Source organism: Anabrus simplex, chromosome 12, assembly GCF_040414725.1.
Source record: "Anabrus simplex isolate iqAnaSimp1 chromosome 12, ASM4041472v1, whole genome shotgun sequence".
In the NCBI taxonomy this organism is placed as follows: Eukaryota; Metazoa; Arthropoda; class Insecta; order Orthoptera; family Tettigoniidae; genus Anabrus; species Anabrus simplex.
Window position 1 is genome coordinate 30,750,298 of NC_090276.1, and position 16,827 is coordinate 30,767,124.

At 39.8% G+C, this 16,827-nt stretch overlaps 1 long non-coding RNA gene across 1 annotated transcript; it reads left to right on the forward strand.

Annotated features, from left to right (window-relative positions):
• Nucleotides 1-6,888: 6,888 nt before the first annotated feature.
• Nucleotides 6,889-16,518, forward strand: LOC136884038 (uncharacterized). The gene is made up of 4 exons (XR_010861294.2): nt 6,889-6,992; nt 8,700-8,732; nt 10,226-10,290; nt 16,299-16,518. It is a non-coding gene; the product is annotated as an uncharacterized lncRNA (long non-coding RNA).
• Nucleotides 16,519-16,827: the final 309 nt, after the last annotated feature.

The following is a 16,827-nucleotide window of genomic DNA, read 5'->3' on the forward strand; positions in this document are numbered from 1 at the left end:
GAGGCTTTTGAACACCATACAAAAGGAAGCCTTCTTGCAAAGTTTCCAGGACATGTATCGCCGAACTCAGCAGTGCATAGTTGTGGCAGGGGACTATTTCGAAGGACAGTAAGGTCACTGTCGTGCATTGTTCATCTATGTTGATAGTACATGACTATTCACCGAACTTTATTGTCAGAGCTTGTATTAGTAAACAGAAGTTATGAAGAATACAAGTTACCATCATTTATGTCTTTTGCATTTTTACCATACCGTCTATGATAATAGAATTCATGAATTTAGTCCCTTCTTGCCTAGTCCCTATCAACGTCGAATATTCCTAACTTGGAAATATAGTGTAATAGTGTTAACTGGCGACGGATTATGTCATGATTATCCGAAGGTGTAAAACCTCGTGGTCGTCGGCCCATATCAACAAGGAAAATTGTTAAGATGATTATAAAAACATACATACGAGCGTATGCCATACCGGTTACGACCTGTACATAAGTATTTATTGAGCATAAGTTACGTTTATTTACCACGCGTAATGTTCCGAGCGCGCCTGGTTTGTTTACCAGCAGCAAGGACCAGCTAGCGAGTGTATGACGACTGTGAGCTGTGACGTAGCCACAGGGGCTAGCTAGGCCGCCCGTTCGTCTCAACACGTGTTACCAGCCTTGACTGGTATTTTCTGGATTCCACGTCACTTGTTCTAGAGAGTTCGATGGAGAAAATTTTGAAATTTCTATAATAATGATGCTAGCGAATCGAGCGTATGTCATCTTGTTTGGGATCACCTAAACGTCCCAATGCTCGAGTTTCAAGCAAATCCATCGAGGGATTCGGGATATATTCAATCAAACCGTATTATGACGTAGACATCCCGGATTGAATAAAACGAGGACCTACTGTGGCCTATTCAGACAGTCTCAGCTGAGTAGTCAGCGGGGACACTCTTGCTGCTACTATCATCGTGGAACTCGGTCATTATACAAGTGTGGGAAGACGATTCTTCCAAGTACTATAAAGTGGACTCATAAGACTTCGAGTGTTGTAGAAAATTTGCTAAGTCTTCGTAATTGAACTTAGAATTCTTCTAAGTGTTAATTAAATGGACTTGTATTATTTACGTGTCTTCCAAGCTGGAATTTTTCTAAGTGTTCGTGAAATGGACTTGTATTATTTACATGAGTTCGAGACCAGAATTCTTCTAAGTGTTCATTGAATGGACTTGTATTATTTACGCGTCTTCGAAGCTGGAATTTTTCTAAGTGTTCACTGAATGGACTTGTATTATTTTCATGTGTTCGAGACCAGAACTTTTCTACGTGATCATTGAATGGACTTGTATTATTTACGAGTATTCGAGATTGGAATTTTTCTAAGTGTTCGTGAAATGGACTTGTATTATTTACGTGGAATATTTGCGACTGTTGAGGAACTCATCCTTCTAATAGACCTGTGATTGATTAACATTACTAGTGATGAACTTTAACTTTCCAACGGCTTTAAATGAAGTTAGGATTTCACTTACATTTACTCAAAGACTTGTACATTTGCCAGTGTTGGTTTAAAAGACTTATAAATTTCGTCAGTGAATTTACTTATGTGGAAGGACTTGTGTTTCCGTCAGTGGTCACTCAGACTTTATGAATTTCACCAGTGATTAACTTTAAATATATATTCAAACTTCCAAGTGAATGGACTTGTGTTTTTCATTCGAGTTTATGCAAAGACTTGCACCTTCGCCACTAATGAACTTTGAGTTTAACTATAATTTCACAAGAAGGGACTTGTATTTTTCGTTGCCAAAAGTTATTCCGGGACGAGGATTTTCCTAGTGATGAACTCTAAATTATTAACACCACTCATATCGTTTTAGGAGTGTTGGAAGTCTTGATGTACAATTATCAAGAACTCTGCTTATAAGTTGATCATCCAAGGTTTTCATATACTCAGAACTACTAGTGACCTTGGGAACATCAATCCTCTCAGTCTCATTGGGCTGAGGTTGTACATGACTATCTACAACATCGCCTGGATCACCGGGGTTCAACCCAGGCCTCAGAGTTCGAGACATCTCTACTTGCCGTCAATCCAGACAGTCCAGCTGCCTCTGTCTGGAGTATCTGAGTCCCTGGAATCCGTGGAGTCTTCTGGAACGTGCTTCAACCAGCTTGGCTTGGTGAGCTGGAGAACCCGAGCCATGCTATTGGAATACTAGGAAGACAATCCATTTCTACTCAGAGGTGATGTGCAAATTCATGATTTATTTGAATAAACTCTTGTGCAATCAGAGTCAAAGTTTTTCTGTAGATAGGACCCTACCTCCTGTACCGAGCCCTAGCTACAATTAATCCAGTTTTTCGCCCTGAGAACTATTGTCATGCTACTTTAAAATCAAATCTAAGAGTCGGGCTCTTTTACTGGTACAATACATAATCATTATAGACCGTTATGCCTTTCAGCATACAGGCTGCAAGCCTCTGTGGATTTACTAAATGTCGCCACAATCCTCTAATTGCAAGTAGTGCTGTGGACTCATTTAACTCTATACCTATTGTCTTCGTTATAAACTGAGTCTAACCATCGTCGTCAAGTCTCCCTGTATTTCTCTTACCCTCCATAACAGAGTCCATTATTCTCTTAGGTAGTCTATCCTCCTCCATTCTCCTCACTTGCCCCAACACCGAAGCCAGTTTATGCCTGAAGCTTCATCCACCGATTTCATTCCTACATTAGCTTTTATATCGTCATTCTGAGTACCCTCCTCTCATTGTTCCCTCCTGTTTTTATCAGCAATCATTCTCGCTACTTTCATGTCTGTTCCTTCTAACTTATGAATGAGATATCCTGAGTCTACCCAGCTTTCGCTCACGTAAAGCAAATTTCGTCTGAAAACATACCGATGTACAGGTAGTTTCGTCTGGGAGCTGACTTCCTTCTTACAGAAGACGGTTGATCGCAACTGCGAGCTCATTGCATTAGCGTTAATGCACATTGATTCATTCTCACTTACCATCGTGGAAGAAGACACAACCTAAATACTTGAAATTATCGATGTGTTCTAGCTTTTCATCACCAATCTGACATTCACTTCTGTTGAATTTCTTCCCTACTGACATCAATTTAGTCTTCGAAAAGCTAATTTTCATACCATACTCATTGCACCTATTTTTAAGTAGCAACATATTAGATTATAGTCTTTAGTCACAATCTGCCATTAAGACCAATTCGTCAGCATAGGCCAGACAGAATAACTCCCTGCCACTTTATACCTCTCAGCAGCTGATCCATGTAAACTACGAACAACGTAGGTGAAAGATTACAGCCTTTATGTACCCTGAACCAAGAACTCATTCTACCATCAATTCTCACTGCAGCCCAAATGTCAACATAAATGCTTTTGATTGATTTTAATAATCTCCCCTTGGTCCCATCGTCTCCCAGAATGGTGAACATCTTTTCCCTCGGTACCCTGGCAATGCTTTCACCAGATCTACGAAACCTAAAAAAAATCTCTATTCCTCTCGTAGCATTTTTCAACTAACTGGCGCATGCTGAAAACCTGATCCTGACAACTCCTCGGTGGTCTGAAACCACACGGCTTTTCATCCAAGTTCCTCTCAACCACTGATCGCATCCATCCTTCCAAAATGCCAGTGAATACTTTGCCTGGTATATTAATGAATGAGATGTTTTGATAGTTTTGCAATTCTTCCTGGTCCCTTGTTTAGAGATAGGTGCAATTACTGATTTTCTCCAATCTGATGGTACCTTACCAACACTCCATGCTAATCTTATTATTCTATGAAGCAATTTCATTCCTGCCTTCCCACTATACTTCACATTTCAGGTCTAATTTCGTCTATTCCTGCTGCTTTTTGAAAATGGAGTTTATTTACCATCCTTTCCACTTCCCCGAGCGAACTTTCACCAACATTATTTTCCTCCTCCCCACGAGCTCCGTTGTTTGCGACACCGCCACGAATATTTCCTTTTACGTTGAAAAGATTTTCACACTATTCCCTCCACTAGTCCAGGGATTCCTTGGGATCTATTATGAGTTCACCTGAATTACTCTAAACACTGTTCATTTCCTTTTTCCCTCCATTGCTAAGAAAGGTTTACCTGCTGCTTGACGTAGCCTTTCCAGGTTATTACCACGACCTCTTTTTGGACTCATAAACTATTTGTTTCGCTCTGTTTCTTTCGTCTATGTACAATTCTCTGTCTGCATCAGCACTTGTTTGGAGTCATTTCTGATAAGCCGTCTTTTTATGTTTACAAGCTGCTCTCACTTCGTCATTCCACCAAGATGTCCGCGTATCTATACACATAGTTGTTCAGAGGCATTCCCACGCTGATTCCACTACAGCATCCCTGTATGCCACCCATTCCCTTTCTATATTCTGAACCTGCTTACTATCCACTGTTCGAAACTTCTCACTAATTATATCCATGTACTTCTGTCTAATTTCCTCGACCTGGAGATTTTTATCCTTTTTCGTTTTCAGACAGATTTCACTTTCGCTATCCTAGGTCTAGAGGTACTTAGTTCACTACAGATCAGATAGTGGTCTGTCTCATTTAAAAATCCCCACAAAACTCCTACTTTCCAAGCAGATTTCCTGAATTCGAAGTCGGTTAAGACATAGTCTATTATAGATCTGGTACCCTTAGCCTCCCATGTGTAGCGGTGAATAGCCTTATTCAGGAAGGATTTGTTCGTAACTCCTAAGCCCATATTAGCACAGACGTCCTGCAGATGCTTCCCATTCCTGTTTGCTTCCATATATTTCCCACATTTACTAATCACCCTTTCGTATCCTTCAGTTCTATTCCCAACTCTCGCATTGAAATCGCCCATTAGCACTATCCTGTCCTTGTTGACCCCGACTACGATGTCACTCAATGCTTCATAAAACTTGTCAATTTCATCCTCATCTGCACCCTCACAAGATGAATACACTGAGACTATTCTCGTCCTAATTCCTCCAATGCCAAATCTACCCACATCATTCGCTCATTTACGTGCCTAACAGAAATTATGTTGCTTGGAATAGTATTCCTGACGAACAGCCGTATCCCAGACTCTCCCCTATCCTTTTAACACCTGTCAAGTACACTTTAAAATCTCGTATCACTTCCTCGTTATCTCTCCTTACCCGAAATTCACTTACTCCTAGCACATCCATATGTACCCTCTTTGCTGACTTAGCCAGTTCTACTTTCTTTCTTTCTTCCATAAGCTCCATAAATATTGATAGCTCCCGATCGAATTCGATTTCATTCTCCAAGTAATTTCTAAGGAGTCCCTCGCCTTTCAACTGGGAGTGAGACTCCGTTACTCCCATAGGTCCGAGTCTTGCTTAAAATGTTCTGAGTTCGGTAAATTCATTAAGAAGGATGTTACTCTACTTACACATAGTCAGAGTGAAAATCTCTCCTCTAACGGGTTAGGGACCACCGGTGGATTGTATAGACCTAGCCGCCTGAGCACAAGGAAGGCCATGACTCAGAATATGTCCGAGATGTCCACTCCCATTCCGTAGCCACTGGTAACCCGACTCTCAGGACCACTTACTAGGCCACTCAGCCGTTGCCCATGGTTCACGACCTAGGACGTGAATTTCTCCTGTGGGTGGGTCCGGTAGAATAATACCGACGCTACCCCCACAGGGGATTTCAAATTGGGAGCGTGGTTTGGCCACCACGGGGCTCTTAACTGAGTCCTGGCATTGCTTACACTTACTTGTGCTAGGCTCCTCACTCTCATCTGTCCTATCCGACCTCATTTGGTCAATTCTTTCTCTTTTCTGACTCCGACGATATTAGAACAATCGAGGCGTAGGAAGTATTTCATTTTCACGCCCTTCGTGGCCCTCGCCCTCCTTTGACCGGTACCTTCATTTTCTAAAATGTCGAATCCCTTCCATTTCTTCTCTCTGATTAGTACATCGGTATGTTTTCAGACCAACTTTGCTTTACGTGAGCGAAAGCTGGGTAGACTCAGGATATCTCATTCATAAGTTAGAGGTAACAGACATGAAAGTAGCGAGAATGATTGCTGATAAGAACAGGTGGGAACAATGAGAGGAGGGTACTCAGAATGACGAGATAAAAGCTAATGTAGGAATGAAATCGGTGGATGAAGCTTCAGGCATAAACTGGCTTCGGTGTTGGGGCAAGTGAGGAGAATGGAGGAGGATAGACTATCTAAGAGAATAATGGACTCTGTTATGGAGGGTAAGAGAAATACAGGGAGACTTGACGACGATGGTTAGACTCAGTTTATAACGAAGACAAAAGGTATAGAGCTAAATGAGGCCACAGCACTACTTGCAATTAGAGGATTGTGGCGACATTTAGTAAATCCACAGAGGCTTGCAGCCTGAATGCTGAAAAGCATAACGGTCTATAATGATCCGTCGCCAGTTAACACTATTACACTATATTTCCAAGTTAGGAATATTCGACGTTGATAGGGACTAGGCAAGAAGGGACTAAATTCATGAATTCTATTATGGTATGGTAAAGATGCATAAGACATAAATGATAGTAACTTGTATTCTTTATAATTTCTGTTTTCTAATACAACCTCTGACAATAAAGTTCGGTGAATAGTCATGTACTCTCAACATAGATGAACAATGCACGACAGCGAACTTACTGTCCTTCGAAATAAAACTGATGACTCTAATCCGACATAGATCTCCAACCCAAGAACATATCGATACTAATTGCCTCCACGTGTGCCTTAAGCTCTGAAGGTCATATTAAGTAATTTCCTTGCAATTTCCTTTTTCTTTCAGCCTTATCCACACATTTTTACTTGCGTCACTTGTTGACATGTACACGATAACAATCCACGGACTCAATAACATATCTCATGTTGCAATACACCTGCGGTGTATATATTAACAAGGAAAAGCACCAAGCTTTGTCAGAATACGCCTTGCATCAATATGAAGTTCATCGTTGCCTTCTGTGTCCTGCTGGTCGTGCTGGTAAGGTTTTGAACTGATGTCTTTCGTTTCAAATGCATCTTGCATGAATTTTATGGCCACCTTTCGTAACCTTCCTACTGTATTCTTGAGCACTAACACAGGAGTATTCAGCGAGTCGACTCACTCCGTAATTCTCATTCTTGCGTGGTCCGGCTCCATGGCTAAATGCTTAGCGTGCTCGGGTTCCATTCCCGGCTGGGTCATAGATTTTAACCTCCATTGGCTTATTCCGATGGCTTGGAGGCTGGGTGTGTGTGCCGTCTTCGTCATTATATTTCATCCTCCTACACACGCTTGTCGCCTGTGCGGTGTCAACTCGAAAGACCTGCACCAGGTCTCTGCGGAGGTTGCATGAATTCCTCTAGTGCCTAGTTACACGAAGATTTTGGGAGAACAAGTATACCTCCGTTGTGATTAGAATCGTGAGAATTTTCCTGCGTCCTAATTAAAGCTCTGACACTGCCGATGTGGTAGGTGTTCTTGAGCGCAAAATTAAAGTTTAGGAGTTTTCATTATAACGGCAGGGCCATTCCCGATTGCCAATCAAAATTGATTTGTGGTGTTATCATTAAAATCACGTGCGCCCTTTCATAATGCCAATCACAATAGGGTTGGGGAGTTTTGATTATAATGGCAGGCACCCTTTTCTTATTCCAGTCTCAATCTAGTTGGGGAGTTTTGATTATAATGGCAGGCCCCCTTTCCTAATGACTTACTTGCTTGCCTTCTTCCATTGCCTCCGTGTGTACAGATCTTCGCCACGTTCGTTTGGGCCTTCCTCTCCTCCTTTTACCCTGCGGGTTCCAATCCAGTGCCTCTCTCTCAATGGCTTCATTCCCTTTCCTCAAAGTATGCCCTATCCATTTCCTTTTCCTCCGCTTTATCTGTTTGGCTATCTCGGTTTCACCCGCCTTCTCCATAGTTCATGATTGAAGATTACTTCCGGCCAGTAGATGTTTAGAATTTTCCTTAAACAGCGGTTGACAAAGGTCTGCAAATTGGAGGTAATCACTTTAGTCACTTTCCAAGTCTCGGACCCATATAGTGGAACAGTCTTGAAATTACTTCGGAAAATGCGAAGTTTGGTGCTGATAGATATTTTGTTATTCTTCCATACCGGATAGAGCCGAACAAAGTCACCATTTGCTTTTTGTATACGTTGAGAAACATCCTGTACTGCTCCTCCGTCTTTGGTAACTACACTGCCCAAGTAGGTGAAACGTCTTTCCTCTCTTCCTACACGTTGTCTCGAATACTCTTATAGTCATCCCTCCATGTGCACAATACTTGCTCTTTTGAGTGTTATTTCTTCGGAGATCGTCCTCATGTTTTCGTACAGTTCGCCCCTTTGTCTTCGTTCCCACATTTCACCTCCTTTTGGTCTCAGCATCCTTCTCAGGAATTCTCTCTCTCCCCTTTGTCCAATTGCTCTGCCCCATGACTTCCTAGGTCCAGGCCGTGTCCAGTACAAGGTTCCTCACTGTTGCCTTGTAGTGCTTGAGCATTGATATGCTTCTTTCATTGTACACTTCTCTAGTCGTAAAGTAGGTTGTCCTCATCTTCTTTTAATCGTCTCTTTTAACTCATCGCTGCTCCTGCTCTTTGCTATAACATGTTCTCCAATATACTTATAATTTTGTACTTTCTGCACGGTGCCTTCTGGTGTGATATTTATAAGTACAAATGTTTATTGTTTTACTGTTTCAGGCACTTGCCGCGCAGCAGAGTTATGCAAAGCCCGTAAGTAAAGTTCACTAAATACAACAGAAATAGTTAATTGAATACTTATAAGTAGAAAAATGAAAAGTGCCGAATTAAAAATCCTGAAATTCTTGCTCGATAGGTTCAAAGGGTCAGTGAGCATTGCATATCATCAGGGCTAAGAACAGAGAAGGGACTAAAGGATTGCTATGTCCACAAAAAGACGCAGTGGTGATTGGTCCGTTAGCTGTCACATATAAAAGGTTCAAAATGACATTAATTTATTTTGGCAGCAAATATGTTATTTGGACGTATAGAATCACATTTCCTTGTTAGGGGCATAGTTTCATTCCTTGTGATCCTTATTTTCCTATTGTTTAAAAAAGGAAAGTACTCAAGCAGAGATAATTATTATCCCAGTGATTTTCACGAGTGTGTTGTGTTGAGTCATCAGCCCATATGCTGGTTTGATGGCGCTCTCCATTTCTATGCAACTATTACAACCTACATCTGCTCTAATCTGCTTTTCATATTCATACCTTGGTTTACCCCTACCATTCTTACCATCCGCACGTCTCTCAAAAACCAACTGAACAACTCCTGTGTTTCTTAAGTTGTGTGCTATCATTACTTCTCTTCTTCTGGAGAGATTTACCGAAATCTATCTCCTCTCAACCATTTGATTCAGTATCTCATCATTCGGGATTCGATGTAGCCACCTCACCTTCAGCATTCTCGTGTAACACCACATTTCGAAACCTTCTATTAGCATTCTTTCTGAGCTAAACATCGTTCATGTTTCGCTTCCACACAGTGCCATGCTCTAAACGAATGTCTTGCAAAAACATCTTTCTAATTCCTATATCAATGTTCGAAGTGAGGAAATTTCAGAAAAGCCTTCCTTGTTTGTGCTAGTGTGTCCTCCTTACTTCTGACATCCTCAGCTATTTTAGTACCCAAGTAACAATTTCATCTACTTCCTTTAAGTCTTATTTTCCTAAACTAATGTTACCAGTTATCACCTGATTTCATTCGACTGCACTCCATTACTTTCGTTTTGGACATATTTAGGGTAGTAAATGCAATTCTAGAGGTGATTGGCGGAACTTCATACAGCATCATTTCACCGCAGAACTACTCGTGTTTCCCGGTCTTGTATAACAGCGTAAGCAACTGTGGATAACCACAATAAATATTATGCCTGCAAATTCAATTGTTCCCGAGAAAAGTGTACCTTCATGGATCTTATAAAACATCATGGGCTCATTCATTTATGGATTATTAAAGTGACAGCTTTCAGACCAATCTTACTCCTTCCCTTATTTATTTATTTATTTATTTACTTATGTTCTTTCTTTCCTTCCGATCAAGTCAATTTCAGTTTGCTGTGGTTTGTACAGAGTCAGTATTATTCGCCTGTACTTCCAGTCAAGTCCTACCTTTCTCATGGTTTGAAAGAATAGTTTACACTCCACCATCAATGCAAACAAAATGTAAATAATGTTAAGTATTCATTTGTTTTATTGTTTCAGCGTGCCATCCCTGCCTACGAGCAATATTATAATGATTAGATATTGATCCGCCAACAGATGAACAGGTAAAGTTTGTTTGTATGTAATGGCTAACATTAGGAACTACTGGATCGATTCTAAAAATTATTTTGCTAATGTAAATAATCATTATCCCTGAGGGATATGGACTGTATTTTATTTTCAAAACAATTCGAGAGGGGCTGGGGGAGATATAAACATAATAGGCTAATATGGGCGAAATATCGAATTTGTCGTACAAGGACGCGACAAAGCTCAATTTAAACCCCTTGACGCGAAGAACAACACTCGGTAAGCCCTATGGGCCCGAAAACCATGTTTTAAGGCCCTAAATCCAATCGTTATGGGGATATTGGCACCACACTACCCCTGCTCTACGAATCGGATAAAGAAATGAACTGCCGTAACCATGGCAAGGTCAGCTTCAGTATTCTTACAGCAGCGAGATTATCTACAATTTATCACTGAAACCTAACATGTTACAGACTTGAAAATTGGTATTTGGAATCTCCTTTAAAAATAAAAGAACACAGATTATTGTTTTCAGAAAATCCACTTAAGGGGTGAGGGGGGAAAGACGTAAGGAAGGAGTTGAATTCTTTGTATGAGGATACATACCGTATATCTCAGGAACTGAAGATGTTACAGACTTCAAAGCTGGTACTTGGAATCTCTTTTAAAAATAAATGAACACACAATTTTTTAGGAAAATCCACTTAATCGGTGAAATAATACAAAAAGCGGGTGAATTTTAAAAATGAGTATCTTTTTCTTCTACCGCTTTTCTTAAACCTGTGGGTTCGCGGGTGCGAACTGTGTTGCACATGTGAATTTGACCCTATTTTACGGCTGGATACCCTTCTTGACGCCAACCTCGTTTGTAGTAGGGACGTAATTACTGTTTCGTATTCCTGTTGTGGTTGGTATTGTGGTGTATTGAGTAAATATGACGAGGAGAGTGTTTTGACAAACACAAACAACCCTTCCCCTAGACAGGTGAATTAATCACACGCGATTAAAGTCCCCGACCCAGCCCGGAATTGAACCCGGAACCCGGTGAACCGAAGGCCTCAACGCTGACCACTCAACCAAGGAATGGGGCAGTTTTTAAAATGAGTATATCTACAGTATATCTCATAAATTTAACATCATACAGCCGTGAGCATTGGTATTTGTAATCCCCTTTAAAAATAAAGAAACACGTACTTTTGGTGATCGGAAAAACAACCTAAGCTGGAGATCGAAAATAAGTGAAGAAGGAGTTGAATTATCTTTATGAGGATACTTATATCTCAAAAACCAAGATGTTACAGACGTTAAAATCGGTTTTGGGGATCTATATTAGAAACAAAGAAACATTTTCTTTTCGATTTGAAAAAGAGGACGGATTATCACATATAGAGTTCCATGTCGTATGTTCCACATTTAGCTCTGCCAGTAGCTTGGTCATCTTAGCCCCAGTAGGCAAAACGTGGCCAGAAACGTGGGTGAGAAAGAGATTCTGGGGTAAATGAAACGCAATTTTTCGGTGAGATTTTATACTTGAGGGATTTCCAGATAATATCTTAGTGCAGTACCGACGAACAATTAATTTTTATCAACTTACCAAATCCTTGCGAGTGAAGCCGTGGGTAAAAATGAAATGTCGTAGTGCCTTGATATCCCAGGACGGGTTCGGCTCGCCAGGTGCAGGTCTTTCTATTTGACTCCCGTAGGCGACCTGCGCGTCGTGATGAGGATGAAATGATGGTGAAGACAACGCATACACCCAGCCCCGTGTCATTGAAATTAACCAATTAAGGTTAAAATCCTCGACCCGGCCGGGAATCGAACCCGGAACCCTCTGAACCGAAGGCCAGTACGATGACCGCAAGCCGTGGGTAACAGCTAGTAATATATAACAGCGTAGGCAACAGTGGATACGTTCGCCAAAAGTGAATATTAGTTGATATTAGGCTATGTCACCTAAGAAACTAAGATCAGGAATGAACCAGAATGTTACACGTTCATGAGATCAACTTATATACATAGTTAAGAAGATGAAATTCGTATACTGTGTGTATCTAAATTCCTACTGCACACTCTGGTGGCTTTAACTGGAGGCGGAATAGATAAGATTTTCAGTATAAACCTATATCCTGAAACATACTGTAAGCGTTACTGCAGTGCTTCTACGACCTCGTACAAGAATGGGTGGATACAAACACTGTACCTACGTGTCACGTTCCAGCACGTTCACTCGGACAGAGTTTCTTTTCGAGCTGCCACAACACGCGCAACCAGATCTTCCTCCCGAATGGGTAGCAGACCGTGACATAACATGTTTATTACAGCCCGGACGTTGAGTATTTGTAGGTTAGAATGCAAACTTACGGAAGAGAGTAACAAGTATATAGCCTACTGGCCCGGACAACAGTTCTGCTATGAGATTTGCATAACATTAGGGGCCTGGTCCATCAAATCCCCTATAAGTTATGTTACTCTCGCTACATTTGTAAAGAACAGGCTAGGTGACACTTATTCTCAGCCAAATTTAGTTTTCATTCTACAGAGGAGTGAAAATCATTAGACTCAAAGGAGAAGACAAAAAATTAAATTGCCTTAGTTTTCGTTTTTGCGCTGACTCGTCTTCCTAGTTTGTTCCGTGCAAAATCCCTATCATTCATTTAACTTACTATAATTTGTGAAATACTGTATTATTCGTATTTTTTAAATATAACATTGAGATTAAATATTTCTGTTTGGTCTGTTGCTGATCATACAACAACAGTTTCCAAGAGTAAATAGTTTAAAGCACAGAGAATTACCAGCGCTCAAATAAGACACAGAACCACTTCATGTGAAATATAATTTTACATAATTAGACTCAAAAGACAAATTCAAAATCCTCGACTTTGAAATTTAACCTCGATAAAACAATATCGTCACTGATGTTTTGAAAGAAAATGCAACTTTCCTTCTACAATTTATTATAAACAGACAAAAAGTAACGCGTAAAAGAGGGAGCAACACAAAAGCATTTCTATGGGTAAGTAGTACGTAATGAGACAGTGGATGTAAAAGAAATAGTGTTGAGTCTAATAATCTCCATACATCTGTGACCTATTACTGCCCAAACATAGGGGCTCTAGTGATTATGGTCGAATGACTTACGTTCTTGCTCTGCTCATCAACGCAGAAGATGCGGAATTTTTAAACATTTTTTGGTGATTTTCTTGTAGTGGAGAATGGTACGTTTGGTCCTTCTATAAGCGCTAAAAGTGTGTTGGTTTAATAGGAATTTAAATACATACACAAATTCAATGAAATATTTTTAATGACTATCTGAAAATGTTTCCTCAAGGAGATATAAACGGTTTTTTATATAGAGATGTCTTTTTCCGAGAAAGTGAAATTGTAGGCCATCAGAACCATCATCCCTTAAGGGAAGATGGATGGCATTATGGGGAAAGTGACATAAAAATAGATAACATTTCAACTAGAATAATTATGTTATTCCATTTTTACAATATAACTTCAAAACTCTCAGAACAGGTGAACTTCTACTCCTTCTTAACTGTTAGCATCCTGGAATTTTTCAATTGAACTTTTAGTATGGATCCCAATTTCAGGTACACTTTTCTAGGTAATGGCTGTACTTCGGGAAGTAAGATTTCAGATTCATGCCTAATAGGCTTGTTGTGTGATAGTAGACTTCGGTTAGAACAAAAATTATATTTGCTTTTTATTTTCAGACACTTTATATATCTGATCACGAAAATGAATACATTTTTTTCAAAACATAAGCCATATGGGTCCCGATGGAATAAATTTGTTGTTTCTTAAGTCAATCCTGCAGGTGACAGTACACACAAATATAATGTTTAATTTCAAGAGTTCCTTAGTAAAATATACCTGAAATTTCGAATAAATTCTAAAAATTATATTGTACTATACTTAAAATGTATTGAATAACTGTTTCCTATCAATATTTGAAAAATTAGGACGCTAACCGTTAAGAAAAAGAACAAATTTACCTGCTGTGGGAGTTTTTATTTATATTGCAAAAATGGAGTAATCTATTCTAGTTCAAATCTCACCTATTTTTACGTCACTTTTCCCTGTAATGTCATCCACCTCCCTTTAAAGAATGCCTAAAAATTTCATGAATGTGTTGTATGAAAGAATGAGAACACAGATTAGTGTATTGTTTTGTGACAGTGCAATTAGTGAAAGTATTCCGGTGAACATACTGCGGCAGCACTTGATCTGATTGTAGTGATCATATTAACCGACGTAGTTAAGAAATTTTACAGACCCTTTCACATGGTTATGAGAGTATTTGTGGGTTGTAGTAAGGATTTAAAGTAGAGGGCGTATGAGTCTCTGGTAAGACCGCAGTTAGAATATTGGTCCAGTGTACTGGACCCTCACCAGGACTACCTGATACGTGAACAAGGAAAAATTCAAGGGAAAGCAGCTCGATATGTTCTGGTGCTTTCCGACAAAGGAGAAGTGTTACTAAAATGTTGCAAATTATAGGCTGGGAAGACTTGGGAGTAAGGAGACGAGCTGCTCGACTATGTGGTATGTTTCGAGCTGTCAGTGAAGAGGTGACGTGGAATGGCGTAAGTAAGGGAATAAGCTTGAGAGGAGCTTTTAAAAGTAGGAAAAATCATGATATGAAGATAAAGTTAGAGTTCAAGGGGACAGATCGGGGTAAACAATCATTTATAGGACGAAGAAAAAGGGATTGGAATAAATTAACAAGGGAAATGTTCGTTGAAAATATTTAAGAAAAAGCTAGATAAATAATTAGTAATTAATTCAAGTATGAGGTAAACCACTGATAGGGAATCTGTCACCTGAGCGACCGTCCTAAATGCAGATCGTTGATTGATTGATTGATTGATTGATTGATGATTGATTGATTGATTGATTGATTGATTGATTGATTGATTGATTGATTGATTGATTGATTGATTGATTGATTGATTGATTGATTGATTGATTGATTGATTTTTGACGTGTCTTGCCTAATGTCCGACAAGAACGAGTGTGAAGATTAACACTGCTGTAAACAAACTAATATAATCGTAGACGGAGGTAAAGCACGTGTCTTGAGGTACGCTGCTGTGAAGCGAACAATGTGTGTGTGACATCAACAGAGTAGTAGCACAGAGAGAGCTGAAAAATCAGTCGTATGGCGTGCGTCGTACTAAATGAAAGTGGCCGGCGTTGAGCAGTGCACTTACATCAAAGTAGCCGTTCTCCACAGGGTGAATGTCACAGTGAATTGGTGGAAGACCTTGGAAATAATGCCCTCCCATACCTTACATTGTGCGTAGTAAAGTTTCCGCAAGGAGGTGAGGCAACCGGTGATCAGCAACGCTTGGGACAACCTCTCGGTGAGTGGATCGACGTGGCACGTGCTGTCATCGAGCAAGTCCTAGAGGATGAAAGACGATGGACGCTACTGCTGTTAGAGAGGGCAAGTGGCATCGAGAAACGCACCATCCACAGGATATTGCGGACAGACCTGGAACTGCGCAAAATCGCAGACGTGGTATGAGAGAGCATTAATCCAAAGGGTTTCCACAAATTCACTTTGATATTCTCTTTGATATTCTCCCACGGAGAACGGCTACTCTTATGTATGCGTGCTGCTCAACACGGGTTATTTCCAGCTCGCACGACGCTTGCCGCACAACTGGTTTCACTGCACTCTCTGTGTTACTACTAGGAATCGTAGAACCATATGTATGTGTGAAAACACACTATGTCTGAATGTCATGCACCCGACAAATAGAAGCTTGTGATCCGCTCACGTACCTACAAGAAAAATAAATATTTGTAATGACTTTTGCCACAACCCTCGTATAATATTTATGTATTTATTGATGTATTTACTTCTTTATTTATTTGTTGGTTTATTTATTTATTTATTTATTTATTTATTTATTTATTTATTTATTTATTTATTTATTATTTATTTATTTATTTATTTATTTATTTATTTATTTATTTACTTATTTATTTACATTGTAATTCTTGTTCTGCTTTCTCTTTTTTCTAGCAATGAGGAAGTTCCCGGCAAACTCAGTACTCTTGCAAGAAATTGAATTGTCAGAGGAATAAGGCACTACATTCGTGAAAGTTTCTATATTAATCAATATCATGATTTGCGTTCACTATTCGCACAACTAAATTGCAAGATTTTAACACTTCTTTTATTACTCTTCAGTGTTATAGAAATCTTGACAGCCTTCACTAAAATAAAATAGAATAAACAAGAAGATCTATGATTATATAATTCCTCCATTCTCCTTACTTACTTAAGACCACTTGATAGTAGGATAGGCGATAAGGGTAGTGCTTGGAACATGTACCCTCCATGTCATCCAGTTCCCTTGTCTGACACCGCGGTGCTTAATTGAACAATCCATAAGAAATTTTGACTCCTCCGACATTGTTTTACTTATTCTCTCTTCCCTTTTACTTCAGATTTGAGTATAGTTATCTTGTCGCTCTACGTGTCCATCGGCATCTGAGCGATGATGCAAAATTTCGCACTCAACCCCTCAAAGCCTCTTCTCGATTGCATT